Raw genomic sequence first — 6,305 nt, 5'->3', positions numbered from 1 at the left:
ATTCTAACAACTAACAAATCTAAAAATTAACCATAATTCAGTATTTCAATGGTAAATTTCCACTTTTTCTCTATCCTGATAATAGAAATTGGCTATAAGAGCTATAAGCAGGGCTATGGTCCTCAAGGCCTACATCTCTAGAAGTTGCCTACCATATGAAACCAGGTAGATAGATTTCTCGTATGGAAAAATATAGTCTTTTTTACATAACCTCCTTACTTTATTCCCAGGGACAGATATTTCTGAGCCTTAGATCTTAGATGTGGCTGCTGATTATTGTCCCTGTTTCTCTGAATGTATACATTTAAGAAGGTTCCAATGACAAAGCACCACCTAGCTGCCCCTAATCCATTAATTTTCATACATGATAGCCAAATAATTTTAAGTGAAACTTCCTGTTAAATATAGACAAAACTTGGAGTTTTGTAAGTTCTTAATAACAGTGCTTCAGAATATCCATAGCACATGGTCAGCAGGGATGATAGAATGACCTAACAGCATTCTAATCTATACATTCACCTTTATTAAAAAACAAACAAAAATCAGTACAACTCTTAACAATATTTAGATTATAAGAGAAATTGTTTTTTTAATATAGCTGATATAATTGTTTACCATTACAAAATATAAGAACATTTAGAAATATAACACCACAACGTTATGTTTTACCAATTAGGTAACCTCTTCCAGAAAATCATTTGGCATTAACATTGGCATTATATGTTTATCACATCTAAAAAACCCATGTAAAGTTTATTATCAAATATGAAGCAGTTACATCCAATAATTTAAAAAGTTAAAATTCATTAAACCTTCCCTTAGAAATTAAAACTACCTATATTTTGGGGCATTAGACATACATTAAATAAATTATAGATGAATAGTATTACTAAATATTAAATAGTTAACAGTTTTCAAATATAAAATTCTTTTTTTTATCACTTCCTTTTAAAAGTCTAATTCATCCAGATTAAAAGGGAAGATCTGTCTAATAGCATTTCTGGTTAACAACTGTCTCTTAAATGTCACAATATAGATTTAGAAATACAATACATTTAAAAAATACGATAACATAGCCAATAAACTTCAGATGACATCAATTGCATTTCTAAATTATCACATATAAAAATCATCAATCTTATAACCTCTAGCATTATAAAATCATTTTTGAGTTATCAGGTGTGAAAAAACTATATTCGATTACATAAATAATAATAACATGCTTAGCATATGTTATTTACTGTGTAAAGCACTTTACTTTTTTTGATCTTACAAGAAAAGGTTGTAATTCCCAGAGCAGCATAGTGATATAAAGTACCTGAGGAACAGAGAAGAAACACTACAACTCTGATTTAGATGTCTTATAGGTCTTTTGTATTAATTTGTTTTTAAGATAAATTAATTTGGATCAGTTATAAGAGCCCTGATAGAATTCAATCCTGTCTTTGATTAGCTAACACCAGCACTCAAACTTTGAAGCTATGTGGTTTATAGGCTCCCATTAGTGTGCTTCTTTTATTGACTATCAATTAACATCAATAAGTCAGCCAGTCTTTTAACTACTTCTTAGATATGAGTCTTGACTAAAGTAAGGAGAAGAAGGATAAGCATTTACATAGTTCCTATTATGTGCCAGGGAATTTTAAGTGCTTTTTACAGATATTGTCTCATTCAATCTTCACAATAACTCTGGAAGGTAAGTAATCTCCATTTTACAGTTAAGGAAACTGAGGCAATTTGCCTAAAGTCATGTTGCTAGCAAGTATCTGAGGCTAGATTTGTATTTAGATCTTCCTGATTCTGAGTTTTATTCTCTATCCACTGCAACATCAGTTGTATCTTGATAATAATAGTGCATAATCTATGCTGGGTGTTTTACCAATATTTCATTTGATTTTTACAATAGCCCTGGCAGGAAAATGCTATTATCATCTCCATTTTACAGTTGAGGAAACTTAGGCAAACAAAGCTTAATAGGCTCACCCAGAATTATACACCTAGCAAAAATTGAAGCTATATTTGAAGCAAGGTTTTCCTGACTTGAAGTCTAACATTCTATCCATTCCACCAGGTAACTGATACATATCTTTCAAAATTTGGGAATATACTTCTTCCATGAGTAGTCAGAGTTCAGGGGAAAGTAAGTTCAAACTTATAACATATGTGGCACAGGAATAACTCAGTTATCTTATTATTTTTATTTTTAAAAAATTTGATAGTATTTTATTTTTTCAAATACATGCAAAGATAGTTTTCAACATTCATCTTTGCAAAATCTTGTGTTCCAAATGTTTTCCTTCTCCTTCCCTTTCCCCTCTCTAGGGAAAAAAAAAAGAGGAAAAAGGATAAAGAAACCAAGCAAACAAACAACAATAACAACAACAAAAAGATGAAAATATTATGCTTTGATCAACATTCAGTCTTCATAGTTCTTCTGTATATGGATGGCTCTTTCCTTCACAAATCTATTGGAACTGCCTTGAATCAACTCATTGTTAAAAAGAAACAAGTCCATTAGAGCTGATCATCACATAATCTTGTTAGTGTATACAATGTTCTCTTGATTCTACTTATTTCACTTATCTTCAGTTCATATAAGACTCTCCAGGTCTTTCTGAAATCATCTTGCTGATCGTTTCTTAAACAGTAATATTCCATTACATTCATATGCCATAACTTATTAAGTCATTCTCCAACTGATGGGCATCCACTCAGTTTCCAGTTCTTTACCATCACAAAAAAAAGCTGCCACAAACATTTTGGCACATGTGGGTCCTTTTCCTTCTCTCATGATCTCTTTGGAATATACACCCAGTAGCGACATTGCTGGATAAAAGGGTATGCACAGAGTAACTTAGTTCTTGACTTCTGGAAGTTTCTTTTTCTCTGTGGAAAGTCAACATGAAGTTTCCTCAAAGCACAATATTGTTTTCTTCTGGATTCCTTGTAGAGTCCTTAAAGCTGCCTCAATATTTCTTCTTTGTCCTTGATTCCTAAAGTAGACATTGACATCAGCCACAGCTATTTCAGGGATATGGCTAAGAAGCCTGTGGGACATTCTCATGGTAAGAGAGTGGGAAAGGAGACAGAGGATCTCTCCCTGCCCCAAGTCATTCCCTCTCAAGTGTTTGGCTGTAACTTCTACTACTTCTACTGGCTGACTCCTGGACACTAAAATGCTGAATCCTGATAGCTTGAGATTTGATCCAAGCTCACAAGGTAAAACAATCTCTTCAATCAATTTTAATACACTTCCTGTATAGCATCATTTCTTGTTATTGTATGGATTTTATGCCTTCCAAATTGGCTAAATTGCATCTAATTTAATGATTTTGATTCAATAACTTAATAGAGATATTTTGCCAAATAAAGTATTAGGGTTTACAACAATGGTCAGCATACTAGGGGACAGCATCAGAAGGCCAAATTGCATGTCTGTTATTGTGCAACTCACGAACTAATAGTTATTTGTTTTGCACTTTAAAATAAAATTTTATTATATTTTTAAAAGATAACATTGTTTTCAGCTTGCAGATGATACAAAAACAAGATGGGCTTGGTTTGGCTCTCAGGAAATTATTTATTTTGAGTATAAAGCATCTTATCTTTCTCAAGATCTCTTAATCCTAGTGTCTTCTCTCTTTAAATCATTTCCTATTTATCCTGCATGTAGCTTATTTTAAAAATACTTGTTACTTGTTGTCTTCTCCATTAGATTGTAAGCTTCTAGAGGGAAAGAATAGTCTTTTGCCTCTTTTTGTGTCCACAGAACTTAGTACTGTGCCTGTCACATAATAGGCATTTAATAAATATTCATTGACTGATTGAGGTTCTTTAAGTGGGAGGAAGGAGTGATTTGATTCAATTGACCTTCACCTTTTCAAGGCATTACTATCTGGCTATGAATAGCTTTCTCCACTGCTACCCACTTTCATAGACCTTTATCATATTTTCTGCTACACTGCCACCTTCTGGTTTGGATAATGATTCAGTGACGATGAAATTCCCCAAAGGGAGTCCATCAGATTTTTTTTTTTTTTTTTTTTAGCTTACAAGGATTTTCTATCCTTTTCAGATTCAGAGTCCTGTTGGAGAAGTGCTTAGACATTGTCTTTTGAATTATTTCTATCAAATGCTCCTGCTAAGGAAGTTGGGATATGCAACCAGCATTTTTTGTCCCAATACTGTAAATTAAAGAAAATTCCTCTTCTCTTTCATCTCGACAATTATGGACCATGAAAATTACTCTAAGACTTCACCTAACAAGACTGAAGGGGAATTGGTAGGATTGAACTTTGTCCTATTTTCTTGCTAGCAATAAAATCCCTGCCCTTTGAACTTAACAAAGTTGTTTCATTTTTCTAATAGTGTCAAGGGAACAGAGTTCAAGCTTCAGATCTTTACCATTGTGACCATAAGTGAGCCAACATTGTGAGAAATAGTGAATGATTTATTATCTATTTTTCCAAAAAGAGGGATTTTAAAACAGTAATGCTAAAGACATGCACACACATACATACACATGTATATATGTATGCATCTATGTGTGTGTGTATATATATATATATTTATAAATCACCATTGTAATTTGGACAGCTGGAATTGGAAGAGAATCATAGCTGAAATTAACAATGCCAAACACCAAGATAGCATGGATTGTTCCAGGTGATTGTGGTGAAATTATGTTTTAATATTCATAACTTAGTGGAATTATTTCTTTGTAAGCCTGAGAAGAATTGAAATGTTTATTAATTCTCAAAACCCTGATGAGGCAGTAGTCATGTAAGAATATAGTTGCTGAACACTAAACGCATATATTAAGAAAAGATTAAAGAAATTCCTTTGGATGGTGGCTATTGGTAAAGTTGTCTTTCCAGACCTCTAGGGCTGTGTATCAAAGGAACCCTAAATAAATGATATTTGATTATGGGAGTGAAAGGAACAAGGAAAAAACTGCAGTGAGGTGGTACAGTAATCTGGTCACTTATTAGCTGTGTGACCCAGGGCAAATCAATGCTTAATTCAGCTTTCCACAAAATTTTGAATAGTGTTAAAATCCAGTCTTTATGATGAGAAAGGAACACTATTTTAAAGATAATCGTAATCAAGAAAAAAGCTAAGACCTGTTACCTTTCTCAACAAGCTAATATTAGAAGATATTAGCCTATCTGCCAAAATAATTTTCCTAAAGAGTAGATCTGACTTTGTCCCTTCTTCTATTCAATAAGTTCCAGTGATTCCTTTCTCCTGAAAGAGCAAATATAAACTCCCCTATTTAACATTAAAATAGCTTTACAACCAAGTACTTTTCCAGACTTTTTACACATTTTCCCCATCTAATCACTATGCAATCCAGCTATACTGACTTACTTGCTGTTCTGTACTCACAATACTCCATCTCCTGTGGCTTCTGCATGGAATTCCCCTCCTCCTGCCCAATGCCTAGAATGCATTTCCTCCTTATCTCTATTTCTGGGAATCCCAGATTTCTTTCAAAATTCAACTCAAGAGCCACTTTCTACATGAAGACTTTTTTGCCCCCTTCTAGATGCTAATGCATCCCCTTCTCAAACTACTTAATATGCATTTTATGTAAATTATGTATGTTTATGTGTGTGAGAATTATATTAATATATACATATGCATGTATGTATAGGCATATACATACATATTATATATCTATATCTTATCTATCTATTTACCTCACATAGGATATTCTTCCAACTTGCACTCAGATTGGATCTTTAAAGGATAAATTGCTGCCCCAGGTTTTAGAGGTACACTTTTATATGGCTAGTCATATTACTGTAGCTCCTAAGTTGATGTGCTTCCCTTTTAATAGGCAGCCAATATCTTTAGCACTTTTAGGAAAAGTATTTCCTGAGATGACATAGGAAGAATTGGTATAAGCTTAGGACATATTATTCCATAAATATATACTGGCTTATGGTAAGCATAGGTTCACACTTGAAGAATAATAGTAGTAAAGCAAACATATAGGAAAGAAATGTTGCAAAGAAGTCACTTAATAATTGCTGGTACTAAAAATCCTTTTCCCTTTTATATGTTCTTCATATAGCTCCCTTTGTGTGTAGAATTTTGCTGAGAGTTGCTCAGCTGACTTCCAGGATCTGTTTCTTTCTTGAGTCTGTTCAAGTATCAGTAGCTATTCCTTCCATATTATCCTATTAGTCATCTACATGTATATTCTTTTTTCTTTTTATTTCTGTGGATGTATAAATCTAGTGAATTTTTTAAAATAATTTTTTTTCTGGAAGATATTTTTTGAATGATGTACCACATTA

Source organism: Sminthopsis crassicaudata, chromosome 3 (assembly GCF_048593235.1).
Source record: "Sminthopsis crassicaudata isolate SCR6 chromosome 3, ASM4859323v1, whole genome shotgun sequence".
In the NCBI taxonomy this organism is placed as follows: domain Eukaryota; kingdom Metazoa; phylum Chordata; class Mammalia; order Dasyuromorphia; family Dasyuridae; genus Sminthopsis; species Sminthopsis crassicaudata.
The sequence above is the reverse complement of the archived record's forward strand: the minus strand, read 5'-3'. Positions refer to the sequence as shown.